Source organism: Papio anubis, chromosome 7 (assembly GCF_008728515.1).
Source record: "Papio anubis isolate 15944 chromosome 7, Panubis1.0, whole genome shotgun sequence".
Classification (NCBI taxonomy): Eukaryota; Metazoa; Chordata; class Mammalia; order Primates; family Cercopithecidae; genus Papio; species Papio anubis.
The window spans coordinates 118,904,101-118,925,466 of record NC_044982.1 but is presented as its reverse complement, the minus strand read 5'-3'; the positions used below and the strand labels follow the sequence as shown (position 1 = coordinate 118,925,466).

The following is a 21,366-nucleotide window of genomic DNA, read 5'->3' as shown; positions in this document are numbered from 1 at the left end:
CACATACTGTATGCTCCGTGTTTTACTCGAATTGTCATTCTTCTGCCCAAGGAGGTAAGTACTGTTATAATCCCCATTGTGCAGGTAAGGAGACCAGGGGCAGAGAAGTGAAGTGGCCCATGGTCCACCGATGTGGTGCTGGGATTCCCGCTCTGGTTGTCTGAGTGAAGGACCTTCTCATCTCCCACACATACTCCCTCCCCAGCATGAATAGGGCTTCTATTTGGAACTATTTACAAAGTCCTGTTGTTTTTGAACTTTGGAACAAGTTTCTTATCAGATTCTACACATTGCAGACATAACACAGGAAGGGCTGTTCTAGAAAGCTGAAGATCCAATTCTAAGAGCCAGGGAATGCGGTTCGTTTGGGGCTGCATTTGTGACCTCTGCTGTCAAGCCAAGCCCAGGCAGGGGAGGAGGGGGCATCCCAGGCTCTCATCTGCCTGTTTGACAGCACATCTCAGTGGCTCTTAATTACCCTCCCAACTTTGAACTGTTTGGGACTTTGAATATCAGCCCTTGTTCCTGTTAAATTTTTAGGTTGAGCTTCTGGGTTCAGCTACTTATTCATCAGCAAATGAGCCACTGCATGTTGCTAGTCATAGACACTTGTATTTACACTTTGTCCTGACTCTAATTTCAGGCCCTAGGAGTACTTATATGTAAAAAATTGTGTCTGCTCATGTAAGAAAACTACTGTGGAAGGGTGTTTACAAATGATTATCTTGTGTGTAAGGTTCTAAGATTATCTTCTAAAACCATAAATGTGCTTGTTTCAGCAGCACACAGACTAAAAAATGGGAACAATACAGAGATTAGCATGGCCCTTGTGCAAGGATGACAAAATTCATGAAGTGTTCCATATAGATTTTTAAAAGCCCATAAGTGGGAAAGTGGATGGCCCCCTTTAAGAGTATCGCTGTCGAGAGGGAACTGAATTTTAAAAACAAGCATGCAAGCAGACCTCAAGGTTAAAGGGTATGAAGCTGGTCTACGCACATATTCTTGCTCTGGATAGGAAGAGCAGCAGGAGCAAATGGGCTTCAGGGGGTTGGGGGCATGGAGGATTTGCCAAGCTGGTGCCAAGAATGGATGTAGGCGCATGGTAAGGAGGGGCTGTGCCGGCCATGGGGGGCTTTGTAGACCACACCGAGGACTTGAACTTAATTTTCAAGGCCATAGGTCACCTCTGCAAGATTTTAAGCTGAACCGTGACATGTTTGTGTGCTTTAGAAATGTTTTTCTGGCTGTGATAATGGCTGCAGCAAGAGGTGAGGAGGGCCTGGATTCCTGTTGATAAACAGTAAGGACTGGGTTTGAGCGAGAGGCCAGTCCAGGTAGGAGTTGGTTGCGGAGGGGGAGCAGGGGGAGAAGGGGAGAAAGACGTCCCTGTGCAACTTGGGTGAGTGCGGGCATGGTGGAGCCTTTCCCAGAGATGGGGCACCAGGATGCGGAGAACCGGTGGGACCGTGCTCCTGGGAAGAAAGCGCAAAGGCAGTTTCACCAAGAGGGGAGGATTGGGTCGGGAAGAGTGATGGCTGAGAGGGATAGAAAGTGCGTGCCGTCCCGTCTGTCCTGAGGCAGGATGCTGAAAACTGCAGCTGAGCAGAGGCACAGATTGAGGAGGTGGCCACAGCAGGCACCCATGGGAGAACTCTGGGGTAGAAGCCAAAAGTCTAGGCCTGTTCCATCCTGAGTCACCACATACCTTCGGCAAGGCACATTCTTTCTCTACCTCAGTTTCCTCATCTGCAAAACCCAGGAGTTGAACCACATTGAGGGTTCCTCAAAGGAGATGGGCTGGTGAGGGGATGTCCTTGAGCCCCTGGAAACAATGTGCAAAATTGTGTGCCTATGTCCCCTTTTGCAGAGGGGCTGGCAGGGTCACCTGAGGAGGGAAGTGACATCAGATCTCATAGGCCACACCTGCAGTTGGAGACATGCTGGTAAAAATTGCTCTCTACATATGCCCAGGATGAGTCTCATCTCACCCAACCAGTTCCTGCAAGGCAGAGATCTAGGTCATAGGATGTGTCTCGACACCCCATGGGGGTCTTGCAATACCTGTGGAGCCACATGTGCTGGCATGGAGACGCCTCAGTACGTCTGGGTCTTCTAGGAGAGACCCCGTCCCCTGGTCAGCCCAGGCACGTGCTCCCTACTGGAGCCCCTGGGACCTTCAAACCATGTCTCTCCCTTCTCCACCCTGCAAACTCCTGCTCCTTCTCCGTGCAGCCTCTTCTGTTCCCTGGAGCAGCCCTGATTTCTCACTGCATTGGGATTTCCCAGATGAGGTGTCTGTACCTCATGCGCAGCCTACTTTTCACCTATCTGGGATGGAGGTCATTTGCATATTCCCTTCTCTTTCCTTCCTTCCTCTGCCACATGGGCCTAGTTTTGGCAGGGGCCATGTCTTAGGCACTTCAGTGTCCCTAAGTGTCTCTCTTAGTGGCTGACACATAGTTGGTGCTCCATAAGAATTCCTGTAGTCTTCCTAACTTATGGAATGACTGCTAGCAAAGTATTTCCTGTTTCCAACCCAGGCTCCCCACTTACCCTGCTTCCCTGAGAGTTTCTGGGAAGACCAGCAGCAGCGGCCGGCACTTGCAGCATTTGCAGGGCCCCTCATGGGTCCTTTCCCACAGAGTCCCAGGATGATGAGCATGAAATGAGACCAATAAAAGATTGCAGAAATCTTGTTGGACCCACATCTAGGATGGAAAGCAATCTCCACGTCTGAAGCATGTTGGAGCAGGCCTTCCACCAAGCCCCTTAGTAAAAGGGTTGTATGTGTTGTGTCGAACAAACCTGGTTGACAGGCATTAGCATGCCCATTTTACAGATGTGGAAACAGAGTCTGAGAATTTACCAGCCTTGCTCAAGCTTCCACAGCTATGCCAATGCCGCCAGCGCGCCATCCCTGGGGTTGGAGCCAGGGCATGTGGGGTGATGTTTCTCTTGGTAGTGAGCAGATGGGCTAGTGCCCTACCTGCTGGATCTCACCGTAGCTCACCCTCCCATACATCCCGTTAAAGGTCCAGCCAAGATCCACTTCCCTGCCTGGTTTTCTTGCCTGCGTTTTGCTCAATTCCTTCTCTTCATGCACCACAGGACGCACTCTGAGCAGGCGGGGAGGCCCGTGAGCCTGGCAAACAAGCTATTTGCTCTAGGAGGTGGGCTGCTTCTGAGGCAGCACAGGGTTTCCGGGACAGTGCTAAGGAAGTCACCCACAACCTGGCTCCCTGGCTGAGCGACGATTGAGGTGGCCAGAAGAACTTAGAAGTAGCCCTCCAGTCTCGGGGGAAAGGCTGGAGGGCTAGAAAGAGAGCAAACTCTGTGACTGAGCTGTGGGAAGGCTGGCCAAAATCCCAGGGCCTTGCTGATGGCAGGCTGGCCTCCGGGGCACCCCCAGACGGGCCAACGGAGCCAAGCCAACAGCGGGGAGAGAGGCCTGCCCTCCCACACACACGTGGGAATGAGGGCTGCTGAGTCACTGCCCAGCTGGACGCAGCTCCCACAGAAGGCTGGAAAGAAGGCAGGAGAGTATTCCCAGCCAGGCTGGTGGCCTCAGGACACCCTGAAGTTAGCTGAGCCCTCTAAATGGGCCATGATAGCCCGGGCTGCCCCTGGCACTCCTGAACTGAGGCATATTTGCCTGTTGCCGGCTTCTGGGGAGCTCCAACCAGGCCAACAGCCCTTCAGACAGGACATTGGATTAGAGGTCAGATCCCTGAACTTTGGAAAAAAACAATCCCAGGGCAAGTCACTTCATCTCCCACATCCTCACCTTTCCTCTCAGTTACATGGTAAGGCCGACAGGGAATATGGGAAAGGTCTTCACAGGTTGCCCTGCATATAATAGGATTCAGGCAGGCTAGTGGCTCTGCTCCACACCTTCCCCTGAGGAAGGGACGGCAGTGTGGCTCCCTCCTCCCCGGCCTCCCACCGTTCCCCGCTTTGCCAGTGTCATCCCTGCCATGTGCCCTTCTGAGCAACCAGGCCCCTCCCTGGAGGGCCAGGGGGAGTTCCTGGGGAGGAGTTCCTGGATTCCCAGTCACCTCCTGACCTGGGTCTGGCCGGGAATCCACCTTTCACCACGGGGAGTGGGCAGAGGAGGGCACCGGCCCTGCAGGCAGAGGCTTCTCTGCCCTCCAGCACCAGCAGCGCCCGCTGGGAGGCCCAGGTGTTGTGCAACTTGAGAAGCAGCTAAGCCAGTGGACCACTCTGCCAGGACAAGTATCAACAGGAAACCTCACTGCGCATCTAGTTCACATTCCAGGGGCACCGAGTCCAGCCCAGAGACACCGTAACAAGACACCACTCTGGCTGGGGTTGCCTGTGACACAAACCAATCTTTTATCTGCCATCTAAGCCTCCCAATTTGCATGCCAGTGACGTACCTTCCACCGCAGGGCGCTTTCCAAACCTTCTAGTGAGGCTGTGCGTCCTAAGCTCTGAGCAAACAGGGAGTGAGTGATCCTTTAGACACAGGAAGGCTTTGCTAATGGTCATCAGGCATGACGACCTTCAAGGGAGGGACTTGTCTGTAAGAAGCAGGGCCCCAGCAGAGGACCTGACACCAGTAGGCACCCAGGGAGCACTCAGTGGCAGTTCATTGAGCAAGTCACATCTCTGGGGATTAAAGAAAAGAAGGTGAAGCAGAATCTGGTTAAATGGGTCCCATGTGTGCTTGGAGAAACCCCCCCCCCATCTCTTTCTCTCTATCACATACGCACGGGCCCTCCCACTCCATGCACACGTCACTGTATTATTTCTCATGATTGGAGCAGGATGCTGTGGCAATATGGAACTCAAGCCTTTTATCTCTCAGGCCCAGAATGGGAAAAGGACTTACTCAAAGTCACCCAGCAGATTAGTGACAGCACTTTTGCTGTTTATTATTTATTTTCCCATGTCCTGCCATTTCATTGCACAATTGTCCTCCTTCTCCATCCCACTCCCAGCCAAGTCCCTGCATCTGCTGCCCTCGCCACTAGTTTCCAGTGCTGTATTTGAAATGCTTAGGGAAAGGGTATTGCTGGCAGAGGGAAGAGCACGTGCAAGCTCCCTGAGGCAGCAGGGAGCAAGTGAGGTGAGCACCCCACCCCCGCCAGCGAGCAGAACTCAGGAAAGGAGGGGACAGTGCGGGAGGGTGGGAGTCGGAATAAGATCCGACTTCATAAAGTTTGTTTCTGGATGCGGAGCTAGCAGCCCATGGGGCCAACCTGCTGCCTTCAGGCAGGTAAGTCTCTCTGCTTGTGACTAAGGAAGTCTCTGCAGTCCTGAGACACCAAGGATCTGGGCATGAGCCTGCTGGGATGTGGGATGGGGGCGTGTGAGAGAACCCACATTTCCTGCTTCCGAGGTCAGAGCACCAAGGAAGGCTTCCCGGAAGGGGCAGACTTTGTGTGGGGCCCAGAGGAGAGCTGTGTGAGCACCCTGGACAAGCTCTATGGATTTGGGTCAGGAGTGATGCAGGAGGTCACACCACAGGCATCTTCCTGGACTGAGCACAGCTGCCCCCATGTGTGCCTCAGGCATTGGGCCCAGCCTGACGTGTCTCAACAGGGTGGGGTTAGCCAGAGGCTGGCATGGGTGGGTGTCAGGGGAAACCAGCAGAGGAAAGGTGAGCCAGGGCTCCCTGACGTGACCTGAGAGATAACCCTGAGGTCAACCCATAGGGGCCCCAGGGAGGAAAGGTGAAGGGAGCCTGGCACCCTTGCTGGTTGTGAAGTGATGACATCTGCTGTGGGTCTGGAGCAAACACACAGTTTGCCACAGACCCTGATCCTTGGGGACCCCGCGGTCAGTGCAATTGGAGTTCAACACACACACACACATGCACACACACACACACATGCATGCATTGCATACCTACTATGGCCAGACATTGCCAGAAGTGGTGGAGCCTCTAGGAACTCAGAGTGTAGGGAAGACCCGTGCATTGCTCAGAGAACACAGGCAATAGAATTTTGCTCGAGGAGTATTATTTTTAAAGTGCTACTGAAGCTCTCAGGAGGGAGAAAGGAATTCTGGTTGGAAAAGGCCAGGAGCAACTGTGGTTAGAGTTGGCAAATGAGACATGAGTTGGGGCTGAACCATCGGGGTGGGGAGGAGGTGGGGTGGGGCAGGCATTTCTGGCAGTGGGAACAGGTTAGGCTCAGAGCAAGGTGGAACAGGGAGGGGTCTCGTGTTCACGGAGCTGGAAACTGTGGTGAGGAGTGTAGGAGGTGAGGCTGTGCAGCTGAGAGGGAGGGTACCAGAGCTTTCTATTTTCCTGGCATCCTCTGTTTTAGGCCAAGCCTTCGCACCTTTGGGATCCATAGCCTCAAGACTTCTACATCTGGGAAGGATATTCAGGGGTGGGCTGGATGCAGACTGTCATTCTCAAACCCAGGCGTGCATCCAAAACCCCAAGGGGTCTGTTGAAACAGAGTCTCCCCTATATTCCCCCAGGGATTATGATTCAGTAGGCTGGGTGTAGGGCCTGTGAGTTTGCATTTCAAACTAGTTCCCAAGTGATGCTGATGCAGCTGTTTGGTCTGCGGACCACACTTTGAGTAGCACTGGTCTAGTTTGCTGCCATGGCATGCCCTGGGCAGTTCCTGTTGGGAGGTCTCATTCCACTTAACCCAGTTGTTTCTGGGACTGGGTTTGGGAGAAATGAAAGGGTACCCTGAGTGTCCCCATCTCCATGACCCAGACCAGGCTGTGACACTCAGTAAAGCCCCAGGTCACTTCGTGGATCAGGAGCAGTGACAACCATGTGAGAATGAAGTTTTCTCGCACTCTGGGAATGGGGCAGAGGAGAGGAGCTCTGGTCCCCAGTCTTCCAGGCAGAACACTGGCAGGGAGTGCTTCAGAACCGGGAGGAAGGAGCCAGGAGGCCCAGTCAATTCATGTAGAGATGAGAGTGTGACAAGAGGTGTGTATGTACGTGCACACGTGCAGCCCAATACCCATTGCAAAAAAGAACTCAGGTTAGTTACGACCCTGGGCAAGTCTCTTCCTTTATCTCAGGGTCATTTTCCTCCTCTGGAAAAAATAAGGGAGTTGGATTAGATGGTTCCTTCTGAGAAAGAGAGACCTGAGAGACTGCCCTGGTAACAACGTCATCATCTGATTAGCACTCAATTTAAAACAGCTAATAGACATCTAACATTTTGCAAGCCTTGGCAATTACTGGGCAGAGCTGGAGCAGAAGCTTCATCTGTGGGGACCAGCCCATCTATGAGGGTGTCATCAGCCACTCAGGGGACCTTCAGCATGAATAACATTGCCCCGAGGAAGCTTGTAATGCAAAACAACAGCAGCTCTTTCCCCAGCAGCTCCCCGAGGGTCCTCTGAGGCAGTTTTCTTGAGTCCCTGCCGGGCTAAGGGAGAGCTGTCTCAGGGGTTCTGCCGAAGCTGGCAGAGGCCGGCCCCTCTCCCCACTTTCCCCCAGGACTCTGCCTGCTGACACTAGTGCAATTACAGCATCCTTCTGAGAGGCTGACAAGGAAAACGAAGGCTCTGAAACGAAGAGAAGGACCCCCAGAGAGCCCCTGGGCTGTGGAGGCATCAGGAAGGGCAGACACAGGCAAGGCAGTCAGCCCTGGATTGAATCTAAGTTCTACCTCCACAAGCTGTGTGAACCTGGACAGCATACTTGACCTGTCTGAGTCTCAATTTTGTTATCTACAAAGACATCCTCCTGGTCGGTTTTGAGAATTGGCTAAAATGACAGAAATGCAATTATTTTGGAGAAACAAAACAATTAAATCTACTGAAGCCTTCAATGGTGCCATGTTGTAGATGAAAGCGGTGGTTAAGGGCATGGCATGTGGCATCTCAGACCTGAGTTTGGGTCACAGCTACTTGCTGTGTGACCCTGGGAACCTCACTTACCCTCTCTGAGCCTTCATGTCTTCATCTGTGTGATGGGAATATTTATGGCATTTTCCCCAAAAGGCTAACAGAATGAAAATTAAAAGAGGAGAGCATGTACAAACTGCCTGGCTCATAATAGTCCTCAAAAAGTTGTTCTTCTCGTACTCCCCAGGCAGCCTCGCCTAGGAGAGAGGGTGGCACTGCCGTTATCCACAGCCAAGCGCCCGCCTCAGCTGTGTGTCACCAAGCCGCCCTGGGCAGGCCTGGCCAGGCTGAGGGGCACAGACAAGCCCACAGCAGGCTGCCCGCCCAGTGGTTAGCTCAGGAAAGCCTCAAATTATACAATTTATGAAACCCAATCCAGTTTCCCGACTGGAACGTGTGATTAGAGAGATTACACATTCACTGTTGCAATTATGGTAATGTTGATGTGTGGACAGATAACTGGCAGCAGGGCTGTTCTGAACTGTCTATTTATAGGCTGAAGATGCTTGCTATCTCAAGGCAGACATATGGGCCATAAAGGCAGGCGACAAAAAACAGGAGGGGGAGAGCAAGCCTCCCCCGGAATGAAAAGACACCAAAGGAAGCCATAATTAGGGCTGGGATTGGCTTATGTAAATCAGGTAATACTTTCAAAACAGAGATGAGATCTGGTTTTAATAAAGCGCATTGGAACAAATGGTGGAATAATGACTTAATAAATCTAAATACAAATATTTTGTTCCGTCTCCAAAATGAACAGCCCTGGCATCTGCCGAGCCTGGGCCTGGGCGAGGGGGCGGCACCGTAGTGTTACTGTATTCTTTCACTCCCTCAGCAGGCTCGAAGATTTTAATTTTTAGCCTTCTGCTAAATTACATGGGCTGTCAGTCAACTGTGGGAGATATTTTGAGTAGGGAGATTTATACAAACACACAGAGCACACTCGGAAGACTCCGCACAATATCTTTTACACCGGCCGGGATGTAAATCACAGGTTGTTGGGAGTCCGATTACAGCTCTTCCGGAAATAGACTGCAGAGAAAACATTCAGTAGCAGGAGGAATCTGGTGGCCCTCTTTGGTGCCCCCTCACCCCAGTAGTAATCAGAAAAGCTCTTTGCTTGTTCTTTTTAGTACCTTTTCCCACTGCTTCCCATCCCAACTCCATCCTCCTTCCCATCCGAACTCCAAATACACACACACACACACACACACACACACCTGTGGGTCAGGTTTGGCCCATGTGCTAAGGGTTTGCAACCTCTCTGCAAAGCCATGGCACACAGCCCAAACCCAACCCACAGGTGTGTGTGTATTTTGCTCCGCTAAACAATGTTGGCCTGAACACAGGGCAATTTTTAAAATTAATGCAGATATTTTGAAATCAAGACATTCCCCATAAAATGTATATTTCCAGCTTCTCCTGATAGATCTGAAAATCTAGCCAGCAACATGCAGTTTTCTATCCTGCATGGTGACAGTGAGCTGGAACTGAAGATGTCAGGTGAGTGTGGCTTCCACTGCTCCTCACTGCCCCGCAATCCCCGTGCTCCACCTGCTTTAATTATGTTGTCTGCCTGGTCTCCAAGGCCATGACATTTTTGACCACTGGTATAAATTCATCCTTTTTTACACATGATGGTCTGTGGCTCAGGAATGTAATTGAAAATCACAAATAATGTATGCATAAATCACTAATGCATACATTATTATGCACTCAAAGCTGGGTTTATTAAATAAGAAAAGTGAAGACAATATAATATATAATAATATTAATGTAAAATTAATGTCACAGATACATACGTGTGTGTGTGTATATATATATACACGTGTGTGTGTGTAGAGAGAGAGAGAGAGAGAAGGGAGGTTTCAATGATTCTTGCTTGGGAAAGACTGTTCTTTATTCCATTCTAGTCTATTTCATCTTTTTCAATAGATTCTGGTTGTCACACTGATGTTCTTAACTTGACAGAATTAAAAGATGGTAACTTTATGTCAGTCCCTTATATTTTACTGATCTGTGAAATCCTACGGCATGGGTATTCCTTGCCCCAGTTTTGAGATATTTGAAGATTCTCAGAATTGGAAGACAGCTCTGAGGGCATCCACTCATCATCATCCATCCATCCTTACATACATCTGCCTGTGTGTCCCTCCTTCCACCATTCATTGATACCTGTTCATCCATGTGTTCACACATTTGTACAGCTGTCCATATATACATACATACATACATCTGCTTGTCTATCTATCCATTCATACATCTGTTCAGCTGTCCATCCATCCATCTACCTACCCGTCTATCCATTCACCCAACCGTCCAATGCCCAGAGCTCCCCTTCCTGCTAGTCTGCCCTCTCCACGTAGATATCCAGTAAGTCTTCCTGTTCTGGTCAGCTCTGGGTGTTAGAGAGTTCTTCCTATGGAAACCTGTGTCCTCACTGAAACGCATGTCCCTGTGACTTCCAGCTGACAGTCTTCTTGAGGGCTTTGCAAATATTCAAACCTCATACCTCTGTCAACTGCTTAACAGAACTCTCTATCCTCCCTCCTCAAACTTCATTGCTCAACAAAGGCCACTAGTCTTTTCTTCTCCTGGACAGATTCCTTGGAGCCCTTCCATGAATCCTTCTGTAACAGGAATTTGGAACTTCTTGGTCAGGCTCCTTGTTCTTCCTCATGATGGCATTTCACTGTGGGGCCCCGAGCATCCCAGAGTTTAGTGGGCATTCTGCTCTCTCACCATGGATGCTGTTTCTATGGCCTTATTTGGGGTCTGGATGTCCTCATCTCACTGGTGACATGTGGGTTGTCAGGTCCCCCAAGCCTGCTAGTTATTTTCACACATACAGCTAATTTCCCATGTGGACATTGACAGTGACCATGGACTCAGTTGAAAAAGTGCTTTTTGGGGGTTTTATTTTCCTGCCAGAAGGGATCAAAAGTATTTCCTCCTGTTAAACATTATTTCCAACCACTCACCACCAATGTTAACATCTTCAACAAGACTTGGCCTTATGCAGCATGAAGTGGTTGGCTTCCCTACAAGGAGGAATGTCTGGGTCTGAGAAGGCCTCTCCACGCCCCAACCCCCAATACTTCTCTTGTCTGCAGGTGAAGCTTGGCGTTTCCCCATGAGCACATCATTGATTTTGTAAGGCTTTGGGCCTTGTTAGGATACTCATGTCCCCTTGAATGGGAGGTGGATTTACACCTTGCTCTATTCTTGGTCATTTATGCCACTTGTGGGGAGATGAAGGTTTTTAAGGTCAAAGTTTGATAGAAGGTGAAAGAGAGCTGCTAGAAAGGCCTGGTCTTGAGCTGGGGTGGGAAAATAGACAAAATGGAGAGCACAAAGTTCAACTTCATTCTTTTGCCTCAAATAAGATTGAGATGGTTCCCTCAACACTCAGTGAATCTTGTGATTTTAAGTGCTCGTTGTACAATGCCACCGCTTCCCGGAGGCTCTGCCTTCCTCACAGCACGCTAAGGTCCTTGGCTTCTCTTGCGTTCCTCTCTGAGCCTCACTCTGGCCTGGTGCTCCTTTCTCACGCATTCCTTGACTAGGACTAGATGATCCATGGAGACTCAGCCCTGGTCTTCCTATGGGCTGCACTTCGAGATGCACGCCGAATCACCAGCAGCTGCCTCAGGGCCCCCTGCGACATTGATGAGCCAATCAACGTGTTTGTTTATGTGCTCACAGTGGTGGGAGGGCCTTTTGTGAAGGGGAGAGGCAACTGGGCGTTACTAGAAGGACGTGTTCAGACATCCAACGGTGTGTATGCTGGGACCAGAAACACTTCCCTTCCTGGGAAACAGGAAGGGTTGGTGGGGGAGCTGGAACTGCTGGAAGACATTCCAGGCACAGCACGGGATATGACTTGTGAGCAGGATGGAGCTCAGAGACAGGAAGGAGATTGCCACAGTCAATTTTATGTATCAACTTGACTAGACCAAGAGATGCCCACATAGCTGGTAAAACATGACTGCTGGGTGTGTCTGTGAGGGTGTCTGGAAGAGATTAGCATTGGAATCCATAGACTGAGTAAAGATGATTGCCCTCACCAACACCAATGCAGATGGGCATCGTGAGGGCCTCTGAGAACCTGGTTACAACAAGAAGCAGAGGAGGGGTGAATGTGCTCTCCACTTCAGCTGGGACATTCATTTCCTCCTGCCCTCATACAACCGTGCTCCGGGTCCTCAGGCCTTCAGACTCAGCCTAGGACCAATAGCATCAGCCCCACAATTCTCAGGCTTAGGACTCAAACTGGGACTTACCCCACTGGTTCCCTTCTCAGGCCTCTGGACTCAGATTGAATTACTTCACTGACTTTTCTTGGCCTCCAGCTTGCTGACGGCAGACCGAGGGACTCAGCCTCCGTAGTCCCATGAGCAGATCCCTCATCATAAATCTCATTTTATATATCTCTATAAGTCCTGCTGGTTCTGTTTCTCTGGAGAACCTGACTAGCACAGAGAGAGATAGACAGATGGAGAGGGTGATGGTGGGAAGGGTGGCAGTGTGGAATGGGTCTGAGTGAACTAGCAGGTTCAGAACAGCTATTAATGATGACTCTCGTATCTCAAGCACTTCCTATATGTCAGACACTGGGCTGACTGCTTAATATAAGTAATCTAATTTTGCCCTCCCTGCAGATGTTTAGGAGTGACAGGATGAAACTGATTTCCTTATTTACTTGGGAATATTCACATATAAGCTACCCTATCTTCTCCCAATAAAGAGAATTCTGAATATACTCTCTGAACTTACCTCCTCCAACCTTCTCCTAAAGTGGAGGGAGGGGTAGGCAAGGGGAGGAGAAGAGTCCTGTGTACACGGCATTGCAGGGAGTACTTCATGATCACACAGTGTGAGATGCTTCAGAGCAACTGGGAAGATGGCAAGAGGATTGGGAGTGAAGAAAGCAATATTGCAGGGGAAAGTTATTGTGTATAATTTGAGAGTTTCTAGTAAAAATGGAATTCCTTCTCAATTATTTTTGGCTGCAGAATTGGACTAGACCACATGGGGCCCTGGATTTATAAAGGTTACATAGTTATGATTGTCTTTATTTATAGATGAGGCAACAAATGCTAAGACAAATTAAGTGATTTCCTCAAGGCCACGCTGCTAGAAGCGATGAAGACAGGACTTGAACATGGGCTGCCTGCCTCTGCACAATGCACTTGCTCTCTCTGCTGCATATTTCCCGGGGCTAAATAAGTGACAGAAAGATGTCCTCATAGATTTTTAGACACAGAAAGGACACAGAGCCATCCCTCCCAACTGTTTGGTCAGTAGAGAAACCAAGGACCAGAGGAAGGGAGTGACTGGCCCAAAGTCGGACACGGAATGTGACATCGGGTGGAGACCCCAGTTTTCTGCCCCAACGCATGTGATTCTCTGTGCTGAGGGCTTACCATGAAGCAGACACTGTGCCTAGGGCTTTACAAGCAACATCTATTTAATCTCTAACAGTTCTCAGAGGCAGGTATCACTATCCCCATTTTATAGAACAGGAAACATAGTGGCTTGCCTGCATTCGTACAGCTCAGAAATAGCAAGGCTGGAATTTGAAACCCGGCCTCTTTGACTCAAACCCATGCTTATCAACAGCTCTTTCCCCCCTCTGGCTTTCTTGCTTATGGTTACTAACATAATAGAATGCTTTTGGTCCTCTAATTTCAATGTCTAAAACAAAATTATACTCTATTTATAGTCAGGTCAAACATCTAGGTAGAAACAAACACTTTTCATGCAGAATTTGAAATTGTTTGCAATTATTTTCAGAGAGGAAGGATGGGGAAGGTTGGGGTGTAGATGGCGAGGGACTTGCCTGCTGGGTGAGGTTTCTTAACCAGTGATGCAGAACTGAACAGAGAGAGGCCTCTGGGAGTTTATTTGGTTCTTCTTCTCCCACTGGAATCATGTTGACAAGTTCATTCCTACTGTAAGGTGGGTGATTGACCTCTGCTTTACCCTGAGGAAGCTGGACACCAATACTGACACACATGTGCGTGAATGCAGATTTTATTTATTGGACTGTACCATGTACAAAAAAGCACATAGACATGTGCACAGCACACATAGGCCATTTCATTGCCTCATCTCTGAAAGACCAGATGGGCTGGATGAGCTCACAAAAAGCTCCAAGTTAAGGTGGAAATGGATGTGCCTTTAGAGAGGGGTAGATAAAGGGAGAGAGAAGACTCAGAGGACCAAGTCGTCATATCCAGCTGAGAAATCTGGAGGACTTCCTGGATGAAGTGAGATTTTTTATCTGGATCTTAGAAGAAGAGAAATTCCTCGGCTATCAGAGATGGGGAGAGGTGGATAGTGCAGATTTAGGGATTCTCCATGTATGTGTATATTTCTTCCTTTAAAATATTTTCTTCTCTATCTTTTAGTTAAAAATCCATCAACAAAATTCCTTCAAGTGCTTTTGTCACCCTAAATTCTCTGATCTTTTTTTTTTCCTTTGCTGAAGTTTATTGTTGATTTCTTGTGAAATAAATCATAATTGCCTACTGTCACAACATGAGAAGCGCTTGACAGGCATCTATCCTGAGACATCACTCAATGCCTGTCTCAGCCAGCTGGCTCTGGGGCTGGGGGAGGCAAGGGGAAGAGTCCAGCAGCCAGGCTGAGGGTCCCAGGACCCCCAGATCACTCCCCATCATCAGGCAGGAAGTCCCTTCCCCCGGCATGCCCTGCAGCAGGGGAACAGACACACGCTACAAGGGTGCGTTGACAAACTCCCACTCCTAAAAAAAAGGCTATTTGAACAGCCCAAATTCCCATTCTCCTTCTGGGCAATTGGCAGTTTGTAAACCCCAATCACCAGATGACAAATTATTATAGGGAATGATCAATACATTTTTTCAGTAGAGTTGGCATTTGGGGAAAACAGACTGACATACAAAGAGACAGTCTTGGAAGTATTAATGTGCAGAGTCTACCAATTAATCAATAAGTAAATATTTCTTGAGTGCTTATGTGGATAAAAAGGAAGCATTGTGCAGTAATTAAGAGGGCTGGCTATGAAGTCAGATGGATCTGGGTTTGAATCCTTGATCCACACTGGGGAGGTGTAACCCTAGGCAGGTTGCTCAACCACTGTGCACCTCAGTTTTCCTGTTTATAATGTGAGGATGCTATTACTGCCTACTTTCTGGGATTATTATCAGGATTAGACAAGATAATGGGCTTGCATTTCAAAAAAGCTACAGGAGAGAATTTTAATTGTTCTCATCACAAAGTAATGATAAAAATTTCAGGTGATGGATATGCTAATTAGCCTGATTTGATCCTTTCATAATATATACATGTATCCAAATACCACATTGTACCTTACAAGTATATACAATTACTATTTGTCAATTAAAAATAAGATAAAACATTAAAAAAAGATAATGTATATAAAGGTGGACAGTTCCTGGCCTGTGATGTGCTCAGTAAATGCTGCTGCTGTGGTTGATGTCATTGTACTTGGACTCCGTGGGGAGTTCAGGAGAGGACAGAGTTTGCAGCCTGCCAACGTCTAAAATCAAGCTGGAGAGACCAAACACTGACATCACAGAAAATGGTAGAAAGCATCAAGTTAGAAGTGTTTTGATTCTGATTGTGGATGCAACAGAAGCTTTGGAAGCAGTTGCTCATTCTGTGTGGCTGGATCGATCAGGGGAAGCTTCTGGAGAAAGCAGAGACTGCCTGGGAGGATCTTGAAGGGAAACATCCACTGAGCACCTGTGACAGGTTGGCTGCTTCCAGGAGCTCTTCAAGGGAAGTATCGTGCAATCTCCATTTCACCCATGGAGAAGCTGAGGCTTAGAAAGGTTGAGTCAGAGAGTTAGGAAACAGTGGGGTCCTGGTCAATCAGTTTATGGGGTTTCCATGATACTCCAGGCTGGTGTATAGGGTGCAGGAGAAGGTGTCCAGATCAGAAGTCTTAGAGTCATCGTTTTCCCGTTGCTACCACCTTGAAGCAAGCCAGCACCATCAGCTCTCTGCCCTGGGTTCTTGCAGTGGCCTCTAGGATCTACCCCAACTGCCCACTCTTAACAGAGCAGCCAGAGTGAGTGTACCAGCTGGGTCCTGGAACACTCCAAAGGGGAATGTTTCATGAAGTCTCCATTAGCCAAGAAACCTGCCCAGAAACTCCTGAGGCAACTGGGACCCAGCAAGAGCTGGAGCTGTCAGAGGGGCCACCCACAGCAGCTGTGCCTCCAGTTGAAGGACACTGCCACCACCAAGACAATGAGCACTCCAACTGTTCTCTCCCCATGCCCTCCAATCTCCTGCCACAGCTGCCCCTGGCTGAACCCAGCTGGAAGCCAGAGGGCAAAGAAGCTTGAATAGTATTGTCAAAGCAAACTTAGTACGATGTTAAGGAAGCTTAAGCCGTAGGCCTCTCACTTGCAGGTTTTCGTTTGTTTGTTTAGTTTTTATTTTATTTTATTTTATTTTATTTTATTTTTGAGACGGAGTCTCGCTGTGTCGCCCAGGCTGGAGTGCAGTGGCGCGATCTCGGCTCACTGCAAGCTCCACCTCCCGGGTTCACGCCATTCTCCCGCCTCAGCCTCCGAGTAGCTGGGACTACAGGCGCCCGCCACCACGCCCGGCTAGTTTTTTTTTGTATTTTTAGTAGAGACGGGGTTTCACCATGTTAGCCAGGATGGTCTCGATCTCCTGTCCTCGTGATCCACCCGCCTCGGCCTCCCAAAGTGCTGGGATTACAGGCTTGAGCCACCGCGCCTGGCCTATTTTTATTTTTTGAGCTAGAGTTTCACTCTTGTTGCCCAGGCTGGAGTGCAATGGCACAACCTCAGCTCACTGCAACCTCCACCTCCCAACCTCAGGTGATCCACCCGCCTCGGCCTCTCTCTTTTTTTTTCTTTTTCTTTTTTGGAGATGGCTTGTCACTCTATTGTCCAGGCTAGAGTGCAGAGGTGCGATCTTGGCTTACTGCAACCTCTGCTTCCTGGGCTCAAGCGATCCTCCCACCTTAGCCACACAGGTAGCAGGGACTAGAGGCATGTGCCACATGCCCAGCTAATTTGTTTGTTTGTTTGGTAGACACAGGGTTCCACCATGTTGCCCAGGCTGATCTTGAACTCCTGGCCTCAAGTGATCCACCTGCCTCAGCCTCCAAAAGTGCTGGGATTACAAGCCTGAGCCACCACACCCAGCCTCTTTTTTTCTTTTTTAAAACAAGGCCACCTAAATTGTTTAAACTTTAAGCCTCCCCAAATCTGGATCTGCTCTGGGATGTAATTGTCCCAGACCCATCGGTCTCCTGGGACTCTGAGCAGGGTAGAGGGGATCTGATGAGCAGTGGGGAATTTGTGATCGAGACCTTCTTTTAAAAATCCAAGTTGTATTTTGCTACTTCTCTTCTTAAAACCTTCTAATTATTACTTGGAAAAAGCCAAGGACCTTACTATGCCTACCAGGCCCTACACAGCAGAGCGGTGTCCTCCTTTCCCCTCCTCCCCAAATCCCTCTTGCTCATACGGCCCCCACCATGCGGGCCTCCTCGATTTTCCCCAGTGAGCCAGACATGCTCCTGGATCCTTGCTCTACTGCAGCCTGGAGTTCTCTTTCCCAGCTTGTGCTTACGGCTTTCAACTCCTGGTTCCGAAGTCATCTTCCTCGGGAGACTTCCCTGACCTCTGCATTGAAATTGGGATGCCTCATCCCTGCTCTATTTTTCTCCACAGCACTCATCTTCTAATTATTCCAGGTACTGTATTTATTTGTTTCGTTTCTTACCTGTCTCCCCTCACTCCATTGTTGGCTCCAGGAGGGCAAAGATTTGTCTATTTCATTCACTCCTGCATCCCCAGTGCCTGGAATAGTACCTGGCTCATAGTTGGCACTCCATAAATGGTAGTAGAATTAGGTGCTCAGTAAATGGTGGCTGCGTAAATAAATAGACTGATGAAGGAGGGACAATGAGACAAAGTTTCTGGGTCTGGTGGGAGGACAGATGCACAAGACCCAAGGCTTTCAGGGCAGCAGGACTCCTGATCCTGTGGCTGGAGTGCCACAAAGGGCATGTGGGGGAAGCCCAGGACTCCAGCGCAGGCAATTTGACACTGAAGACTGGGTCTTTTCTATCAACGTTTCTCAGACTCACCCATGCTCTGGGGGTGGTGCTTCAGGGAAGAAGAGGGAGTCCACCAGCTCCAGGCAGAACAGATCTGTTTGGACTTGTTTTATATGTAAGGTTTTCAAGAACTGTTTTATTTGAAGAAAGGTCGCTGGTTCAGAAAGGATTGAGCCCTCCATGATGCCTTGTCATCTCTTGAAGAGGGTGTCCCAAGGTGAGGTGACACGGCACGAACAAAATCCTGAAAGGGGAGGCAGGGGAGATCAAGTAAAGCTCCCTGGTATTGCCGAAGCCTGTGGAAAACCCAATTACGGGGATCGCAGGCTGAGCATGGGCCTCCAATGCCAAGGAGCTTGGACCAGATGCAGAAGGCACTGAGGAGCTTTGTGGATTTTTAAGGAGGGAGACGTGAGAGAAGCAGCTGCTTGAAAAGACAGGGCTTGGCGTTGCTATACAAGATTGGATATCCAGCCGAGAGGACAGGGCAGGAGCTTAGAAACAGTGAGGGATGTAGGGGACAACAGAGGTAATGGAGAAGAAGGGGCCCATCAGTATTTCCAGGGACTCCCCTAAAGGTGCTTCAGAGCACCCTGGTGCCCAGACCTGTTCTGGGCTGTGTCTTTTGGATTCTGCTCTACCCTTGGTATCACCTGCCTTTCCCTCGCTTCTGAATATTGAGCAAACAGAAGTAAGACCAGGGCCAGGACTAGAGCGTGCCTCATGCACAAAACTTAAAAAGAACCAGAAAAATTTAGTGATCAATAAAAATAAAATTTAAGTGAAAAAATTTAAAAACATCACAATTAATGCAAACAAAATATCAAAATTTCAAATAAAGACAGGAATCAGAAGCAACCGAGATGTCCTTCAGTAGGTGGATGGATGAATAAACTGTGGTACATTCAGACAATGGAATATAATTCAGCCATTAAAAAATGAGCTACCAAGCCACAAAAAGACATGGAGGAACCTGAAATACACATTGCTAAGTGAGAGAAGCCAATCTGAAAAGGCTACAGACTGTATGATTCCAACGATAAGACATTCTGGAAAAGGCAAAACTATGGAGACAGTGAAAAGATCAGTGGTTGCCAGGGATTGGGAACGGGGGAGAGGAGAAAGGGATGAATAAGTGAGATCAGGGGATTTTTAGGGCAGAGGAACTATTCTGCATGGTGCTATAATGGTAGAGGCAGGTCATTATAAATTTACCAAACTCACAGAATATACAACACCAAGAATGAACCCTAATGTAAACCGTGAACTTTAGTTACTACTCACGTGTCAATACTAGTCAATGCTATTGATACTAATCAATATCCATTCTAATGTGCCAATACATACATTACAATACATTCATGAATTGAATGCATTTGATTGGATGCCTGGGAACTTTGTATTTCCCATTTAATTTTTCTGTAAATTTAAGACTGCTCTAAAAGAATTGTCTATTAATTTTAAAACATCAAAATTAAAGCAAAAAGAAATCCATGCTGAATAAAATATCAAAATTTCAAATAAAGATAGGACCCCTGGCCAGGATTAAGGTGAGAGAAGTGAGGCACTTATTTTCAAACCTGTGCAAGTACAGGGCCCAATTCTGCACTTCCTGAACTGTGAGAGTCTTTAGAAGCCTCCTAGGCCAATCCTTGTGTTTTACTGATACAAGAGATGCTGAGGCTGGGATAAGGAGGGAGGGTTGCCAATCTCACCTGGTGAGGTTGCTGGAATCCTGGGTCAGAGCCACCCTCCAGCCCTGGCCCCAGTCCTATGCTCCCTGCTGCAGGCGGGTGACTCACAGTCCCACGCACCCTGTGTGGCCATGCAAGGGAAGAAGGAGGCTGAAGCTTAAATATCCTTTGATCAAGTGCCAAATGACCTTGGATCTCACCAAGTGTTCAGGGGTTGCTTTATGAGAAGGCTTCTTTGTGTCTCTCTTGGATTATCACATCATTAATGGAGAAGTGGGACCAGTCCCCACATTCAGCACATGGGCTGGGTGGGTCCTGACATCTTCCTGAGCTCTGCCCAAGCCAGACACTCCACGCTCCTGGGAAAAGCACCAAAAATGCTGCCTTTCCACTTCTTCCCCTCAGACTCCTAATGATCCATTTCCAGCTCAGCTGAGAGCCTTCCCACTCTCTGAACAGAACAGTCCGGATGTTCAGAGGACACGCTCCCCTACTTGACACTCACTTAGGGCACTCTTCAAGCAGACGCCTGCCTCAAGTGGGTCTCTGGACTTCCCCTTGACTCATGGGGGCTCCCTTTCCATCCAGGCCTGTGCAAGCCGGCCCCCGGTGCCAGAACACTCCTCGCTCTTCACAGATGCGGAAGCCAAGAGGGGCTCTGAGGGCGGCTGGGCCTGACCTTGACCCCCGAGGGTCAGGAGGACGAGGCAGCAAGCGCAGCCATTAGCGTGCGCACCTCCAGAGTCCTCCAGGGATCTGAGGAAGTGGCCTAGTCATGCCAGCTTGGTGTGACAGGCCGCATGTCCTCTAGCAAGGGCTCAGGCCTGTGTTTCCTCTGAGGAGCCTGCACCATAAAGGTCAGATTACGGGAATTACAGGAGGATTCAGCCACCACCACTAAGGTTGAGGACGGGCAGGAGACCCGCATGTCAGAGAGCTCAGAGATGGCGCTGCAGGGGTGGGAGCTAGACTTAGATGGCAGGAGCAGTCAGATTTGGAGTGGAAGACACAACATATGCAAAGATGGTTTGGATTCTGAAGATCACAGGGGTGGAGCCAAGGGAGGGAGAGGAGGTGGATCCGGGGTTTTCCCTTGGTAAGGACAATGGATGCTCTCTGGCTTTGGAGATAACCGAGAATTCTAGGTGGAAAGAGCCAAATATGCAAACAAATGTAAAATGAGAGGTGGGAGGGGCCCGGGAGAAAGGATTTCTAAAGGCATCCATCTTCCACTTGGTCGGTTGGCAGGCAAGGTGCAGGAGGCGCTGACACGTGAGCAGGACCCTCACTGGAGACCAGGCTCCCTGGCCTGCTGGCGGTTCCTAGCTGTGAGGCATCCGCTGCTCATTCTTGCTGTTTTCGTAAGCCCCACTATCTTATATTTGCTCAAGTAAGCTTTCTGCTGACACAGAGGGTAGGAGATGGCCCATAAGGTGTGATTCTGTGGGCATCACCTTAACAAATATCATAATGACTTGGAGTCTGTAGGGTGGGTGATGGTCTCTGCTGTAGAGAAGAAGAGGCTGAAGTGCTGGGGTGTGGGTGGCTCGGGGTCAGAGAGGTCTGGAATGAAGCACCAGCTTGCCCCTGTGTGACCGAAGCCCCCAGCTGCGTCCCATCTTGGTTCCCCTGTTGCTCATTGAACTAAATCTCATTTTAAATGGTAAAATCCAGAGAAAGTTAATATAATACAACCAGGAACAC

The 21,366-nt window shown here is 49.1% G+C and overlaps 1 non-coding gene across 1 annotated transcript; it reads left to right on the top strand.

Moving 5' to 3' along the window:
* The first annotated feature begins 766 nt into the window (after nt 1-766).
* On the top strand, nt 767-872 carry LOC116276030. Its single transcript, XR_004185485.1, has one exon. It is a non-coding gene; the product is annotated as a U6 spliceosomal RNA (small nuclear RNA).
* Nucleotides 873-21,366: the final 20,494 nt, after the last annotated feature.